General features: G+C 41.9%; 1 long non-coding RNA gene across 1 annotated transcript; it reads right to left on the reverse strand.

The window, feature by feature from the left end:
* Positions 1–3802: 3802 nt before the first annotated feature.
* On the reverse strand, positions 3803–14448 carry LOC144334605 (uncharacterized). The gene is made up of 3 exons (XR_013404568.1): positions 14249–14448; positions 4490–4589; positions 3803–3846 (listed from the first exon to the last, which is right to left on the reverse strand). It is a non-coding gene; the product is annotated as an uncharacterized LOC144334605 (long non-coding RNA).
* Between the last annotated feature and the right edge of the window lie 4197 nt (positions 14449–18645).

The following is an 18645-nucleotide window of genomic DNA, read 5'->3' on the forward strand; positions in this document are numbered from 1 at the left end:
AAAGCATTTTCAACGCTAAGGAATAATCACCGTTGGTAGGGCAAAATCAGTCTGCAAAGTACATCTGCACAGGTGTTGACAAATCTAGATGAAAGTTGCTGCATAGATGTCAGGTGTGGTTACAAAATCTAAGCTCCTTGATGGACAGGACTTTGCTTTATTCACCACTCTACCCATAGAACTCAAACTACTGCCTGGCACAGAGTAGGCAATCAGTAAACATTTGTTGGTGGATAAGTGAGTGAACAAATGCAGAGACAGAGGAATGAGCAGGGAGTTGCACTTTGGACCAGGGACGGTAATAAGTAGACCCCTCTAGCTTACCTCTCCGGAATGCGATACTAATCACCCAAAGGCAGGTTATCATCACTTGCCTTTGCCTACCTGGAGAGCCAAAGAAATCAAGGCCAGACGTGAAGGGTCTTAAGTCACAGACACAGCTTGTCCCTGCACAGCGGAGCAGGAGTGGAAGCTGGGAGTCTTTTTATTACATACATCCTGTAACAGTTCTCATGGGCTTGGCTTAAAACTCCTACAAAAATAAGAATGAGTAAAAGAAGTGGGGAGTATTTCTAGGGACTCCCTTGTTCTTCCAACACCCTATTCTTGTCTTTTTCAAGCCATCTGCTAAACGGCTGCTCCATGTGGTATAAATCCCCCACCCTAGCACTGAGAGCCACAGTGTCACTATTGGAGGAAAAACCTGAAGACGGAGGAACTGACAAAGTCAAGTGCATTAGACTAAATCACAGCATCTAATAAGGTTCCACAGCAACTACTTGCCATGCTCTTTAGGGATACAGTTTCCTGTCTCCTTCTTGTGGCTTCAGCAGGCCTTTCAGTATGTTATGCTGTACAGAGTCCCTGTGAAATTTTCCCTCAGCCTTTCTCAGGGTGCTCCCGTACACCTTGGAGTTTCTTTCAGCCAACATCACAATCAACTAGGGCTTTGAAAATGAGTTTTTGTAAATAAAGTGAATTATGTGACACTATTCTTCCACAGGACAATTTTTCATCTATCAGGCCAGGCCCTTGATGCAGGAGAAGGTGGCAGTGAAGGATCTGGAAGGGGTGTCTTTCTGTGTCTCAGCTGTTTCCTGGAAGTTTGCTCCTGGGCACCTCCAGCTTTTCTTCACCTCTACCTTCCTTCATTAGGAGAAACCAGAACGGTCCCTGACTACCCAGAGCAGGTGCCCAGCAAGGAGCAAAGAAACAAAATACAAAGTAAATAAACACTGGGACAAGAGGGCAGCAGAGTAATAATGCTGTGAGCATGAAAAGCACTGTGGCCTCTCACTCCACATCTGATATGTTCAGATATTTTATCCCCTCCATACTCATGTTGAGATGTGATCCCCCATGTTGGAGGGGGACCTGGTGGGAGGTGTTTGGGTCGTGGAGGTGGATACCTCATGAATGGCTTGGTGCCCCCTTCACGGTAATGAGTAAATTCTTGCTCTGTGAGTTCACACAAGATCTGGTTGTCTAAAAGAGCCTGAAACTTCCAGCTCCCTCTCTCTTGCTCACTCTCTCCCTCATGGGACATCCAGGCTCCCTTAGACTTTTCACCTTGACTGTAACCTTCCTGAGGTCCTCACAAGAAGCAGATGTGGCACAATGCTTTGTGTGCAGCCTGCAGAACTGTGGGCCAAATAAGCTCATTTTTGTTATAAATTACCCAGCCCCACATATTCCTTTATACCAATGCAAAGGGACTAATGCACCATCCCCAGTGGCCTCCTCCCCATTCACAACCTGCTAGCCAAGCAAGGGTGGTGGAGGCAGATTTGAGGATGAGCCCTGGGATATGAGGCAACTCTCACATGTGACTAACTGTGGCTTTGAAGCAGCTGCAATAACTTTTGTCTCCTGGGCAGACTGAGGTTAGGAGTTCAATCCATGCTACGGGGTGAGGTCAGAACACCTTCCCTTGCTTTGATCTCATTGGACTCCAGCCTCCCTTGTAAAGGTCCTATTAAAGGGGGCTCTAACTGTCTCTGTCTTGGCCTGCCTACTCTTTGGGGAATTTTCCTATAATTTTGAATTATTTCAAATCAAAATGTAGTATTTGGAATGGTTTATTGAAAACCCTTCTGAAGGAAAAGGGAAGGGCTAAGTGAGGTCTTTGGGGTTCTCCTGTACTGCTACTTTCAGTGGGGCTCTTTCTGCCCAAGGCCCTTTTTCAGTAAATTGCCCTGGTTGGCTAAACCCAGTGGGTTTCTTCCTATCACTATATACTCCTACAGGAATTTCAGAAGAATTATTCCTTTTTGCTTCCTGAAATGAACATTCTATGAGCCTGTGTTTTTAAATAAAATAGCCTGAAATCATTTTCATTAAAAGATAGTTCTGAGGTACAGTGCAAACATTTAACTTATGAAAACTAACAAGCAGATGAAACAAAAAGAGTCGAGGGCTCTCAGTGAGGAATGCTCACTATAGGGGTGTTAGTCTTGAAGCAATGAAGAGAGTTTGAGAGAGTTAAGGGAGGTGTTCTAAGCACATCTGCCCTGAGCATGTACTGTTTATATAGGATGTGAGGTTCTGGACCAAGTCTCAGCAAGGAGAGCAAGGAGCAAGGGAATGCAGCGAGGTCTCCCCTCATAGTGCCCAGTCCAGGGGCAACCTAGAAAGGAGAACTTCAGGGTCACCCTAGGACTATTTTTGAGGGGGGCACCAAGCCATTCATGAGGGATCCACCTCCATGACCCAAACACCTCCCACCAGGCCCCCCTCCAACATGGGGGATCACATCTCAACATGAGTATGGAGGGGATAAAATATCCGAACATATCAGATGCGGAGTGAGAGGCCACAGTGCTTTTCATGCTCACAGCATTATCATTACTCTGCTGCCCTCTTGTCCCAGTGTTTATTTGCTTTGTATTTTGTTTCTTTGCTCCTTGCTGGGGACCTGCTCTGGGTAGTCGGGGACCATTCTGGTTTCTCCTAATGAAGGAAGGTAGAGGTGAAGAAAAGCTGGAGGTGCCCAGGAGCAAACTTCCAGGAAACAGCTGAGACACAGAAAGACACCCCTTCCAGATCCTTCACTGCCACCTTCTCCTGCATCAAGGGCCTGGCCTGATAGATGAAAAATTGTCCTATGGAAGAATAGTGTCACATAATTCACATTATTCACAAAAATCCATTTCAAAGCCCTAGTTGATTGTGATATTGGCTAAAAGAAACTCCAAGGTGTACGGGAGCACCCTGAGAAAGGCTGAGGGAAAATCTCACAGTTGCACAGGGCATCCACTCAACACCATTTTAGTTCAAATGAGACACTTGCTTAGGAGCCTCCTTGCGAGTAACTCACCTTGGATTCACCAGAGAAAGGGAGAAAACCATTAATCTAGAAGTAAAGGGACCTGTAACACAGAAGCTTCTGTACGACATGGCCAAGGCTCAAATCCCAACTCTATACCTCATAATGTCCATGCTTTGAGGCAAGTTATCTGATGGTTCCATGTATTCTTTTACTTCTTTATAAAATGGTAATGATAATAGTGCTGGCACTGCCAATTTATTTTGAAGATTACATGTGATGACATATTTAGAATAGAGCTTAGCTATAGTTAGAATTCAATAAATTTTGGCCATCACTACTATTAATCTTTCTAGTAATATTTCTTGTGTAAGAGGTATCCTATAATCAGGTTACTAGGAACTTGACTGCATCATTTTCTGTGTATTTTTAATTAAAGGAAAGCTTCAAGAAAGCTCTTTTAATATAAAAGCTTTTTAAACCTCCAGCATCTATCCTTTCTGTTGGACTCTAAGGAAATTATAGATTGTTCCTTACCAAGTTTTTTTTTGACTGGATTAGGCTGGACCGTTGCATGTGACCTGCACAAATATAACATATAAACAACATTAAGGTTCACTTTCAAAGTACCTTAAAAAGTTGGGGACCAGTCTTGCATCTTGATTTTACTAGGTGCAAAGGAATCGTTTGAGGTAGGAAAACCAGTTGATAACTGCCCTATGCACTGTACTCACTTTAAAAAAAAAAAAAAAAAAGAAGTTTACAATGGTATAGCAGTGTGGGAACAGACAAATACATGATTATATGCCAGATAACAGACAAATATGTAATACTTCTATGATTACTTGAGTTTAAGAGCCTAGTTCACTCTGTGTTCTATCAAAATTCATTTGTTTCATGTTTAGGAAAGAAACAGATTAAAACCATCATGTAAAAGGGAATTTTTTCTACAACCCTTATTCTTTATACAGTAATTCCACCTTATCTTAAAGGGATATGTTCCAAAGCTTCCAGTGGATGTCTAAAGCTACAGATAGTATCAAATTCTTTATATACTATTTTTTTCCTATACAGACATACTCATGATAAAATGTATAAGTTGGTACAGAAAGAGATGAACAATAATTAAAAATAATATAGAACAGTTACAGCAATATACTGTAATAAAATTTACATGAATGTTGTTTCTCTCTCTCTCAAAATATCTTATTGTACTGTACTCACTTGTTTTTTGGACCACAGTTGACCCTGGGTAACTGAAACTGCAGAATGCTCAACCTCCCCCGATGAGGTGGGACAAATTAAGTCTCTTCTACCTATAAGCCTGCAAAGTCAAAAGCAAGTTTGTTACTTCCAAGATACAGTGAGGGTACAGGCATTGGGTAAATGCTCCCATTTAGGAGAAATTGGCCAAAGCAAAGGGGCTACAGGCCCCATGCAAGTCCAAAACCCAGTAGGGGAGTCATTAAATCTTAAAGCTCCAAAATAATCTCCTTTTACTCCCTGTCTCATATTCAGGGTATGCTGATGCAAGAAGTGGACTCCCAAGGCCCTGGGCAGCTCCACCCATGTGTCTTTTCAGGGCACAGCCCCAATGGCTGCTTTCATGAGCTGGCATTAAGTGTTTATGGCTTTTCTAGGTGCATGGAGCAAGCTGTCAATAGATCTACCATTCTGGGGTATGAAAGATGGTGGCTCTCTTTTCACAGTTCTACTAGGAAGTGCCCCAGTGAGGAATCTGTGTGGGAGCTCCAACCTCCCACAGAGTCCTAGTAGAAGTTTACACTGCCCTAGTAGAAGTTCTCCATGAGGGCTCCACTCCTGCTGCAGACTTCTGCCTGGACATCCAGGCATTTCCATACATCCTCTGAAATCTAGGGAGAGGTTCCCAAACCTCAGCTCTTGCCTTCTGCATACCTGCAGGCCCAACACCAAGTGGAAGCCACCAAGGCTTGGGACTTACACCCTCTGAAGGCACAGCCTGAGCTGTACCTTGGCACCTCTTAATCATGGATAAAGCTGGGATGGCTGGGATGCAAGGTGCCATGTTCCAAGGCAAAACCATTTTTCCCTCCTAGGACTCCAGGCCTGTAATGGGAGAGGATGCCATGACAGTCTCTGAAATGTTATGGAGACATTTTCCCCCATTGTCTTGGCTATTAACAAATATCTGCATCTGGTTTGAATTTCTTCTCAGCAAATGGGTTTTTCTTTTCTACTGCATGGTCAGGCTGCAAATTTTCCAAACTTTTATGCTCTGCTTCCTTTTTTAATATAAGTTCCAGTTTCAGATCATCCCTTCATTCATGTATATGAGCATACATTTTTAAAAAGAGTCAGATTACATCTTGAATGCTTTACTCCTTAGAAATTTCTTCCACCAGATACTCTAAATATTCTCTCTCAAGTTCAAAATTCCACAGATCTCTAGGGCAGAGGCAAAATGTGCCAGTCTCTTTGCTAAAGCATAGCAAGAGTGACCTTTACTTCAGTTCCCAGTATGTTCCTTATCTCCATCTGAGACCACCTCAGCCTGAACTTCATTGTCCATATCACTACCAACATTCTGGTCAAAACCATTCAACATGTCTCTAGGATGTTCCAAACATTCCCACATCTTTCTGTCTTCTTCTGAGCCCTCCAAACTGCTCCAATCTCTGCCCATTACCTAGTTTCAAAGTTGCTTCCACATTATCAGGTATCTTTATAGCAGTGCCCCACTCTCTGTACAAATTTTCTGTATTAGTGCATTCTCACACTGCTATAAATAACTACCTGAGACTGGGTAATTTATGAAGAAAAGAGGTTTAATTGACACACAGTCCTGCAAGCCATACAGGAAGCAGAAAGTTCCTGGGAGGCCTCAGGAAACTTACAATCATGGTGGAAGGCTAAAAGGAATCAAGCACCTTCTTCACGTGATGTCAGAAGAGAGAGAGCAAAGGGGGAAGTGCCACACACTTTTAAATCATTATGTCTCATGAGAACTAATTCACTATTATTAGAACAGCAAGGGAGAAATTTACCCCCATGATCCAATTGCTTTCCGCAAGACCCTTCTTCTAATTCAACATGAGATTTGGGTGAGGACACAAATCCAAACCATATCAAATCGTTATTCTGATTTTCTCAAGTTTAACTCAATTCTCAAATGATACCGATAGATTTATCTTAAAGTTTATATTGTTGTCATGTCTCAAAGTTATATTTCTCTTGAAACAAATAAATGTAGGTTCTTTAGAGGTGCTATCTCCATTTTAAAGTCTGTACTAAAAAACTTATTTTCTGAAGGCCCACTCATCTAAAATGAGTGTGTTAAATCATAAAAGGAAACAACTGGTCAAACTCACCAGTAAGCATAGCATAAATGAGTGTCCATGTAACTAGTGTAATGGTGATATACTCAACACATTTGATAAATATTTTCTGCATCGGTCAGTGGAATATTAAGATGATGATATGTTGAACCTATCTTCAAAGAGTCTGTAGTTTTATGAGGAAGATGACACAAAAGCAGTTAATTTCAACATCATGTGGTAATTTTCTGATAAACAGCAAAACTGGGTGCAATAGGTGAACAAAAAAAGGAACCAGACCCAACTGGTTAGTGTGCGTGTGTGTTTGCAAATGCATCATGTAGTGAAATGATGGAAGAGATAGGGAGGAACAAATGTTATAACTCCAATTAAGAATCAATATTATTGATTATTGAATAGTTAGACTTTTTTGTTTATCATCATCTTGATATGCTAGATTAGTTTGAAAGTGATCACTTCCTTCTTACCGGGACTTTCACTATAACTGTTCAGAGTCTTCTTGTGTTAATAAGGAGTAATGAGATCAAGTAGATAAGATAGCTGTGATGAAGATTTTCTGCATTTCTTTACTTTCTAAGAAACGCTCTACCGTCAGAGAAGGAAAGACAACTTCTTCCTTGCTGCTAATGGCATGTTTTTACTCATTCATCCTGGCCAGGTCTGTATGATCTTGCTCAAGCACTTTCCTGAGCATTGCATCAAACCCAAGGAAGCTTCCAGAGAAAGTCTCAATCCTGCCTGTAGGATTGCCCTGGGACTCATCTTTGGAGGAGATGGAAGAGCTTATGTTTAGGTGAAAGAAGAGACCAGCCTTCTCAAATGCCAAAATATCCAAAGTGTCTCATATGTAGGTCTGGTATCAAAAGCCTATGGAAATTCGTTCATTTGGGAAGCAGTTTCTGGATACTGCTGGAGACTCGAAAGTTAAGTTAGGGAATTTCAACTGCAGTCATAATCATAATGCTTATTCATAGATAAATGAATTTCCGTTCAAGGAAAAGAAGTTCAAGGTATTCTAAATTTAGTGATTTCTATCAAACTAGACTATTAGAAAGCAACAGGCCTACTCCCCTTCTCCCAATGCAAAATGTCTTGTACCCAATATTTGATACAGTAAGAATAAAAACATAGAAAATTATTCTACATGTACAATTAAACCATTTTTAAAGGGATACTTTATTATGTGTCATTATGTGGTTCAGTGACTCTTTGCACTACATAACTAATCCAAAAATTTATTTACAACTTAGAATCTGAAAAAAAAGATAGACTTGTATCTGTTTATAAAACAATAGCCCATCATGTTTCTCTAATTATCTTGCCTGCCAAGAAGCACAGGCAGTGCTACTGTTCAAGCAAGCTAGTTCAGTATTTCCCAAAGGGTGCTCCACAGAGTTCTACTGCACGATGATTTTAAAAACATTTGTTTAATGACATAAATGTGAGAAAAGAAATGTACAATTCCATCAGCATATTAACAATTGTAAGAGATCTAACAATAAATGTTTATATTTGTGTATTTGCTTGTTTATTTATTTATTTTTATTTCAATAGTTTTTGGGAAACAGATGGTTTTGGTTACATGGATAAATTCTTTATTGGTGATTTCTGAGATATTGGTGCACCTGTCACCTGAGCAGTGCACACTGTACCCAGTGTTAGACTTTTATTCCTCACCCTCTTCCCACCCTTCTCCCTGAGTCCCCAAAGTCCATTATAACATTCTTATGCCTTTGTGTCCTCATAAATTAGCTCCCACTTATAAGTGAGAACATACAATGTTTTTTCCTTCTTGTGTTACTTCACTTAGAATAATGATCTCCAACACCATCCAGGTTGCTGTGGATGCCATTATTTTGTTCCTTTTTATGGCTGAATAGTATTCCATGGTACACACACACACACACACACACACACACACACACACACACTACATTTTCTGTATCCACTCATTGGTTGGTGGGCTGGTTCCATATTTTTGCAATTGCGAATTGTGCTGCTATAAACACAAATGAGCAAGTGTCTTTTCTCATATAATGACTTCTTTTCTTCTGGGTAGATACCCAGCAGTGGGATTGCTGGATCAAATGGTAGTTCTTCCTTATCCAACTATAGACTTCTGCCTTTGCATAATATCTGCTATTTCAAAGCTCACAAAGTTGGGAAAGGCCATTGACTGATTTATTTCCCTCTTCCTTCTAGAGGTCCATTTTGTTTTTCTCTACTTCCATGCCTATTTTCCATATATGGATTATAAGGCACAGATAATAAACTGTGAGTGGGGGCAAGTCTGTATGTATACTATGTAAACACACACACACACAAAACGTGTACGTTCTGCTCTGCTTCTTTCCTCCCCCTACCCCCGCTTTAGCTATTGAGCTCAAGTTTGTTCCTGGCAGGACCTGCACATAACAATACAGCCTTCTAGGGAAAACCCAAAGCCCTTCAGGAAGTGGTATGCGATGATGTACTATAGTAGCTGGTGTGTTTCCTTCTGAGTCAGGGCTGCCACAAGGGGGTCCCCAGGAATTGACACCTCTCTGAAAAGATGTTAAGATGCTAGTGCTGAGGTCATGACTGCCTCTCCCTTTGTTAAGGGCCCTCTAGGGCTTTTCCCAAGACACTGAGATTAATAGAATCCAAACCAGATTTCAGCCCAGGCCCTCCCCTCTCTTTGAATTACCGTTGCTTCCTTATTTTTTTTTTTTTTCTTCTTCTTTTTTTCTTTGAGACAGAGTCTTGCTCTGTCACCCAGGCTACAGTGCAGTGGTGTCATCTCAGCTCATTGAATCTCCGCCTCCCAGCTTCAAGCGATTCTACTGCCTCAACCTCCTGAGTAGCTGGGATTACAGGTGTGCACCACCATGCCTGGCTAATTTTTGTATTTTTAGTACAGATGGGGTTTCACTATGTTGGTCAGGCTAGTCTCAAACTCCTGACCTCACGATCTGCCTGCCTTGGCCTCCCAAAGTGCTGGGATTACAGATGTGAGCCACCGTGCCTGGCCTGCTTCCTTGTTTTAAAGATTCCTTGGAGTACCTTTGGTCACCAGTTTATGGTTTCACATCCTTTTACCATAAAAGGCACACTTCTGTGCTGCATCCAAAGCAGTGTCATAAAAATGTTCCCGTGGGTTCATTTTGCATTTGCTCCCAAATCTTCCTCATGAGAAGACTAACTTAAAAGGGTGCCTGAAACATACCATATGCCTGGAGCAGCAGTAATGATGTCGTTTCACATGTTTAGAGATCTTTAACTCTTCTTCCCTGTGCTGGTCAGTACACGTCTTCAGAGGCTCAGTTCTATAGGGCTCTGTCAGGCTGATTCCTACAGAAAAATACTCCCATGCTGCTTTATAAGGAATTAACACTAATGTGAAAGAATCCTAGAACCATTGTCATTTAGTTGAAATCTTGCTTCTTTTATGTAAAGTAATAATAATACCATTATTAAGAGAGTTCAGAAATGCTGGCCAATTTCTCTTTTGTCAGCAGCTGTCTGGAAAGCTTTTACCTAGAGAACAACTTTACATACTAGAGCTTCTTTTCTCTAGAAGACTCCAGATCATTCTCAAACCATTCTCTTTGAAAGATGGAGAAAACTAGGCCCAGTGGAAGGCAGTGAATCTCCACTGGCTGCTTTTGAACCTGTTCTGGATTCAGCGTACAGAACCTCAGTCCGAGGTCAACTTTCCAACATATGGCACTGCTTCCTGGACCCAATCTGTCATTTAAAAAATAATGCTTATAAAACTTTGACCCGTGAACCAGAATCTCCTGGAGTGCTTATTATAAGACTATATTTTAGTGGAAAATTTGGTGAAATCTGAATAAAGTCTGTAAATAGTAAGTGAATAGTATGTGAAAATTAAGTGAATAGTAATGTACCACAGTTGTATATGAAGTTAACATTAGGCTTTTGGATATTTACCCGAAGGAATTGAAAGCACGGACTTGAACAGATATTTGCACACCCATGTTCACAGCTGCATTATTCACAATAGTCAATAGGTAGAAACAATCCACACATCCATCAACACACAAATGAAGAAGGAAAACGTGGTATATACATGCAATTGAATATTATTGAGCCTTACAAAGGAATGAAATTCTGACACATGCTGCAATATAAATGAACCTTGAAGATACTACGTTAAGTGAGATAAGCCAGATACAAAAGGGCAAATATTGCATGATTCCACCTATATGAGGTACCTAACAGAGTCAAATCCATAGAGACAGAAAGTCGAATGATGGCTGGCAAGAGAAAATGGGGTGTTATCATTCAATGGCTACATCGTTTCCATTTGGGAAGATAAAAGATGGATGATGGTGATGGTTGTCCAGCAATGTGAATGAATATTCTTAATGCCATTGAACTGTACACTTAAAATAATTAAAATAGTAAATGTTATATTATGTATATTTTACTACAATTTTTTAAATTAAAATTAGGGGAAATGGAATGGAGGTGAAGGGTATACTAAATTGACAATACTATGTGTGCAACTTTTTTTGTAACTCTAAAATGATTTTCCAAAATAGTTGATTTTTTTAAGCCACTAATGGAGTACTAGACATTCACCATCAACAACAACAAGAAAAATGTATTTCTGGCCTCCACACTAAACTATCAGAATCTCTAGAGTTGGGAGGTGGGCAAGGCACTTTATTTTTAATAAGTTTCAAAATTTAAGAACCACCTTTTCTTCAAGATATTTCTAATAATCATCTTCTTTCTCCCTACCTCTTTCATCAGTGAAGGAATGAAATCTGTGCGTGAATTTCCGGGCCACCAATTTTGTAGGTAGATGTTGTTTCATGACTGTGCTCTGGTTAGGCTTCGGGCTCAGCAAGGGCCACTGGGAGTGCATGTAACCCCGGAACTAATGGTGTCGCCAGGCCCCTACCCCTTCCCCAGATCCTCTGTGGCTCCTGCTTTCTTTCCACCTCCACTTCTCTACCTTGGAAAAAAGGCTCCATTCCTGAGAAACTCAGTAACCATGGATTGATCAGGTCACGCCCAAGCTTATTTGCCTCTCCTTCCTTACCCTCTCTCAATGACCCCTTTCGAAAAGGGTCAGGGGCAGATTTGTAATGGAATACAAGAACAACAGGCAAGAAAATGTGACAAGAGCATTGAGCTTTAAAGCTTTCTTGTCTCAATGTTACACTCAATAAAAAGAAAAAAACAGTGGTCATGGGCATGTCAGGCTGGGGGCTTGGAGGCCAGAAGTGAGTCCTGTTTCCTCCATGAAAGCTACAGCACTTTACTTCTCAGTGACTCAGTTTCCCACTTGTAAAATGGGAAAGGTGGAAGAGAAAGACTCTAAGGGCTTCCCCAGCTTTGAAAGAGTGTGATTGAACAAAATAAGACCATCCTGACCTGAAGTAGCCACTATCCTTAGGAGCAAAACTTGCACATTTAGCAGCTCAATGATCAACATTTCTTTTCTTTTATATATATATATATATATATATTTTTTTTTTTTTTTTTGAGACAGGGTTTCACTCTCTTCAGCCAGGCTGGAGTGCAGTGGCATGATCTTGGCTCACTGCAACCTCCACTTCCTAGGCTCAAGCCATTCTCCTGCCTCAGCCTCCTGAGTAGCTGGGACTACAGGCGTGCACTGCCATGTCCGGCTAATTTTTATATTTTTAAAAGAGACAGGGTTTCACAATGTTGGCCACATTGGTCTCAAACTCCTACCTCAAGTGATTCACCCGCCCTGGCTTCCCAAAGTGCTGGGATTACAGGCATGAGCCACCACGCCCAGCCAGCAGCTCAACATTTCTTAATAAAGATGGAACACTAAGATGATTCAAACTAAACTTCTAAATGAAGAAGATGGTATGACTGAGTCAACTTTTCCAACACCTCTAAAAGAGAGAGTGTTGGGAGGAGAGAGGCACCGGTGGCCTCTGAGACACCATGAGGCGACTCCATTTTTTAGTGTGTATGTAAGTGGCTCCTGTCTTACTCTTTATTGAAGACAAAGAAACTGTGACAGGAACGAGTTTGGTGTTTAGAAGAAGAAAAGAGTGTGGGGGCTTGCTGAGGCCCCCATGCTCTCTTCTCATTTTTCTCCTCACTCGTGATTTCTGGCCAAGCAAACAGTCCCCCGGAGGACGGCATGACCTTGAGTGTGCTCGTCTAGTCTTTGGGGCTTTGGAAGCCGGGATGCTGAAGTTTGGAGACAGCATGCTTGCTGCTCAGGGTTGGAAGCTTAAGTACTTAATAAAGTCTGAAAGCTGTTGTTCCAACAGGGATAGCCAGTGTCCCAAAGCCACTCTGAGCAGCACTGAGCTGTCAGCTCCAGCCGGGCCTAGAAGAAGGGAAGCAGGTCAACTGAGAGCTGACACAGAGAGACCAAAGCAGAGTGGGAGAAAAGGGTGCAACACAGAAAAATTGAGGTGAGAGGGCTCCCTTCTGCCAGGGTTGCCCTTCCCACATGAGCCAGTGATATCCAGGCACAGCAGCTTCCTTAAGCATCCCCAGATTTGCCTTCTTGGGCTCTGGGGTATCCAAATCTTGTAAGCAGTCCCATAGGCCTGCCAGAACTTTGTCATTCCTCCTGCTGCCTTGGCTAACGCTGGGAACTGGATGATCCTTCTGCCTGGTTTATGGACTCTTGATTTTATTCTTGCTGCCACTAAGGCTGCTATAATGGTTGTCGGATTTCCTTGGAACTTGAAGATGGGCAGGGGGTGCTTTCATAGTTACTGACAAAGTAATCTCAGGAGCACTCATTTCCCTGACTCCAGAGATGAAAGCAAACAAAAACAAAAACAATAAGCAGTTTATATTGGGCCAACCATCTGTGGCTAAGGAGAAAGGCCAAGCAACGACTACAGCTTCCCAGCCCAAACAGGCTCCAGGAGAGAGGGCTCAATTCACAATCTGGGAACATGGACAGCCAGAAATGCTAAGGCTGATTATGAGCTTTCATGAGTCTGAGCTGGAGCCTCATCTGCCTGTTTTGCATTTCAGACAGGAGGAGGCAGTGTGGATGAGACTGTCAGACCTCGCAGCGTTTCCCTTGCAACTCCACGACTTATTTGCCGAGTGACCTTGGACAAGCCCCTTAACCTCTCAGAGCCTTCAATTCTTTGCCTATAAAACAGAACTAGCAACATTTCATTAAAATTTAAGGAATCTGAAGTATAATAGCATTTCTCTATTAGAGCTTTCTCTGCTTGACCCTTGGTAATTTTTGCCTTTCAGCACCTTTCTGGAAAGAAATGAAATGAGTAGCATCTTCTTGTGAATAGGAGTCTTTTATAGAGTTATGGAAAAAATAATTCCCTTGCCCCGGCACCTTTCTTTCGTTACTAGTTGTGCCACTGACTTGTTGCATATCCCAGATCCAGTCAGTTTTCTTTTCCTTGCCACTAGACCAACACTAGATCTTATAGCAGCCCCTATATAGAAATGATTTCCACAGGATGCTCATGCTGTGGGTTCTCAGGCTCCTAATAGTGAGTGTTGAACCATCAGGCCATTCAGAGTTCACTGAATATGACTTTTGCAATAAAGATTAGATCCCAATAATCCCTGCTCACAACACGATTACTAGCTAATCCATCTCAGTCGAGGGTTTCTTTTCTCCTTTGAGTCACAAGGAATCCTTATTACATGAAAGATGAAAACTTGAAATGCCTACCAGAAATATCACCACATGCACCATCCCCCAAACCAGGCCGTGGGGTCGGTCGATGAGTCTTCCCTGTGGTTTGGATGCTGACGCCTGAGTGACTCCCCTCATGAGCTCAGAACCAGAGAGAGGGAACTGTTTTCAAAGCAGAGAGGTGGCTTAGAGGAAACAGGTACAGGCCTCAGCAAAGAACTTGACTCCATGTGAATGCTTGCTCTGTGTGAAATTGTTCTTATTATAGTGATTTGTGGGGAAGAAATAACCAAGGAGGGAAATAAACAACCACACTGACAAGATAAAGGAAGAAACCTAGGCCCTAGAAAGGAGATTTTTCTAGGCTGATTTCTGTGCCTGAAATGCACCCATCGACTCTTCTGGAAACTCAGCTGTGTCTCCCACCCCTGAGGCCAGCCCCTCCCACAGCTAACTGCAGTCCAAGCAAGCCCCCGTGGCAGGAGTGTAGCAGGGGCCTACAGCTCACCCACCTCTGCTCTCTGATCATGGCACACCGAGCCTGTCAGACCACTTGCAGCCCTGCTATTTGATCTTATCGGGCCCTGTCAGGGAGGTGAAGTGCATGCGTCAAGAAGTCGTGGCTGTTCATCATTGTGGTTGCCCTGAAGTGGAGCAGGCAAGGTAACACTTGAAGCCATTTTTGCAGAGAATTGCACAAACAGCAGCGGGTGTCATAGACTCAGTGGTTCCATTTCACATCGAGAAAACACCCACAGAATGGTAGAGGCTTCTAAAGAAACACCACAAAACACAGAGCAACATATACTCATGCACACACACCAGAGCAGTGTGAACCAAAGCCCCGGGCGGGAGGACGTGCTGTGCGCCAACAAAAAACAAAGGGGGAGATGCATTATTTGTTGGGGGGTAGAAAGGTTGGGAGACTGAGGCTCTGCTGCAGACGAATGGGTGCTACACTTACTTGTTGGGTGGCAGAAAAGTTGGGGGACTGGGGCTCTGCTGCCAACGGATGGGCACTATATGACTTTCTTTGAGGAAGGCGGTTCTGAGAGTGAGAAAAAAAAAGACTGATAGTTATTGGAGCTTGAAACTGAGAGTTTCTACTTTGGAGAATTGAGAACAATTTCCTTCTGAGGGAGGTGGTAGATGGAGCAAGGGAAGTCCAAATTAGGGTGCTTTTGGAGGTGACAGATACTTTCAATCTGCTAAGCAGTGCAGCGGGCAGGAACTGACAATCGTTACAATTATTCTTGTATAAAGTAAATAAGATTTTCCTCAAAGTAGAAAGCACCTGTTGACTTGGCTAAGTTAAGCATTAGAAACACCTAAACTTGCCATTACACATTTTTCAATTTGGCAAATGCAATACAAGAGTGAATGAGACAAATCTTGACTTGTTCTCATATAATTTATTATCTAGTAGAAGGGACAGACATTAAGGAAACAGACACTGAAATACATAATTATGAATTATGATTTGTGTTTTGAAGAGAGAGTATTCAGTGTCTATGAGACAGAATATCTGTTTTTACCTAGAAGTTTGAGTGTCTATTCAATATGCATTTTAAAAGTAGTTATTCCATGTAAAACTGTAGGGATATACAGGAATTATTGATATATGATCCTTACTTTCCAAGAGCTGAAAACCTTTTAAGGGACTCAGGCATGTTGATAGATAAATAATAGTATTCAAAAGTAAAAATAAGACCGGGTGCGGTGGCTCATGCCTGTAATCCCAGCATTTTGGGAGGCCGAGGCAGGTGAATCACCTGAGGTTGGGAGTTTGAGACCAGCCTGACCAACATGAAGAAAGCCTGTCTCTACTAAAAATACAAAATTAGCCGGGTGTGGTGGCGTATGCCTGTAACCCCAGATACTCCTGGGAGGCTGAGGCAGGAGAAACGCTTGAATCGAAGAGTTGGAGGTTGCAGTGAGCCGAGATTGTGCTATTGCACTTCAGCCTCCATCTCCATCTCAAAAAAAACAAAAATCAGAACAAAACAAAACAAAAACAACAACAAATAAAAGTAGAAATGAGATATTTATCACTAAGTTATTTTAAAACCTACATTTTTTTCTAGAAAAAAAAATGTGAATAGGCTTTGTGCTATATACTTCTTCCTGTTATCCAGATCTGAGTTTTTTCTTTTTTTTAATACAATCAAGCTTAACAAACATAAAAGATATTACTATTCACCTGGTGGAAACCATCCAACTGTGGGCACTGCGTTTTAGAGTAGCGCTTCTGAAACTTCAATGGATGTGTAATTACCTGTGGAATTTGTTATTAACAAAATACAGATTCTGATTCAATCTGTCTGGAGTGGACCCTGGGATTTCACATTTTTTGTAACAATTTGGCAGATAACGTGGATGCTAGTGATCTACAGAGCATGGTTGGAGTAGCAAGGTCTTAAGGGAGGAATCAAATTCTACAACCTTATGTCCAATTAGCATTCTTTCACTCAACATAAATTTATTGAGTATCAGCTATGGAGTCTGGTTCTATGAAGCCTTAATCATCCCTTGCCTTACAAAAGCAATTAGAAAACAAACTTAAGTTTTTTACAAAAGAGTTCTGAACTCTATATTGGCTTGACTCATGGTTGTGTTGTGGTGGATGATATAAATTTGTATTGACTTATTTGTCAGAGGTTGTTCTGAAACTCAACACAACTCACAGACACTCTCGAGGGAGCAGAGACCATCCCTCTGGAGCAGAGAGCACAATGTGCCTTCTCGGGCAACTCATCACCTTCCCTCTCCACATCCTTCTGCCCAGCTGCCCCTCAGGCAGGCAGCCCCAGAGGCCACGGGCATGCTGCTGTCCCTCCCCAAAGTGACACTCATCACCAAAATGAAACCTGACACCAGAATTGTCATGTTACTGAGAAGATGATAAAACTCATTTCACCTTTCCACTCAATAGGCTGATAATTCCCTGTCCTGATGAACGTTGGTGAGGTTCACTGAAGACTCAAGTTACCAAGGGCATGCTAATGCAAGGTTTCCTTTTCACATTAGGAGTTTGCTTCCACCCAATCATTTTCAAACTTCACGGAAATGGAATTTCCATACTCAGATTTGAAGAAAGCACCTTGATTTCCTCCACCTTCACATCATGAAGACCATCAAAGCTGGGATGAATGATGAAAGGAGGTAATATTCTAGGCATAGACAAAGCCCTTTCTCCACTGCCTTCAGGCTGTCAGGGAAGTAATTGATGTGTCTCCCAGAGCACAATCGCTTCACACTGCCAACACCTTTTTGTCCTGCTGGGAATTAAACCTGTCACGTTGTCTAATTCTCCATTGGTAAGAAGCATTCACTGCCTTGTCATTGGGGGTATGATTACTTGCACTGATAGCAGCTGTAATACTTAATATTCCCCAAATGAGGGAAAATCCTGAGAAGATAGAAAAAAAAACTGGCACATTTTGTAGAAGGAGCAGTTGTTCTTCGTTGTGTAACTTCAAGGGAATTACTGTCTACACTGTCTGAACTAACTTGATTCAAATCCAAATTTTTTAACAGGAAGAGCTAGCCAGAGATTTGAGAGACAATTTGAGTAAAATGACCCTAGGTGTATAGTTGGTCATTCATGATGCTTACGAACCCTTTCCATGGGAAGGCACTATTACAGACCCTTTCCATTGTTTTAGGGGAAAATACTTTGAAAAGGGGGAGGGTCTGCTAAGAGAAGATATAGAGAATAGGATATACATAAAGGAGAATATGATGAGGCTGTGGGTGAGGATGGTTGGACTCTACCTCGAGTTCTACCCTCAGCAGGCTGTGAGAATTTGAGCTCAACCGGTTCCCAATTACTCCATTTGTTTAATGAGGAGAACTGGATTCTTGGTAAAGCTAATGTTTTATGACTTCATTTAATTAAAACCTTCCCATCTTCTAAGGAAATTGTGTCTCTCCCAGTTCTTTATCTTGCAGGTGATTTCTGATCTGGTACTAAACCACTCAACATAAGAAGCCCGGGGGTAATTAGCCAGGCATGGTGGCATGCACCTGTAATCCCAGCTACTTGGGAGGCTGAGGCAGGAGAATTGCTTGAACACAGGAGATGGAGGTTGCAGTGAGCCGAGATCGTGCCACTACACTCCAGCCTGGGCCACAAAGCGAGACTTCATCAAAAAAAAAAAAAAAAAAAGCCCGGGAGAACATGATATGAACTTCACAACCAATAACTCATCCTATACTACCTACATATCTCAGTGGGTGTCTACAGAGGGCAAACTCTATCTGCTTTAAGAAAATAAAAACTAACAAGATAACCAAGGGGAAAATAAAATTTCATTCTCCTATTAATCTTACTATGAATCAGTTTGGATACTCGGGATAGAGCAGCTTGAAAGAGGCACCCTGATTTCTCCCTGTGCCAGCTTTGGTTTCTGAGTTTAACAGGACAGTTGTGG

The sequence above is a fragment of the Macaca mulatta genome, chromosome 14 (assembly GCF_049350105.2).
Source record: "Macaca mulatta isolate MMU2019108-1 chromosome 14, T2T-MMU8v2.0, whole genome shotgun sequence".
Taxonomy (NCBI): Eukaryota; Metazoa; Chordata; class Mammalia; order Primates; family Cercopithecidae; genus Macaca; species Macaca mulatta.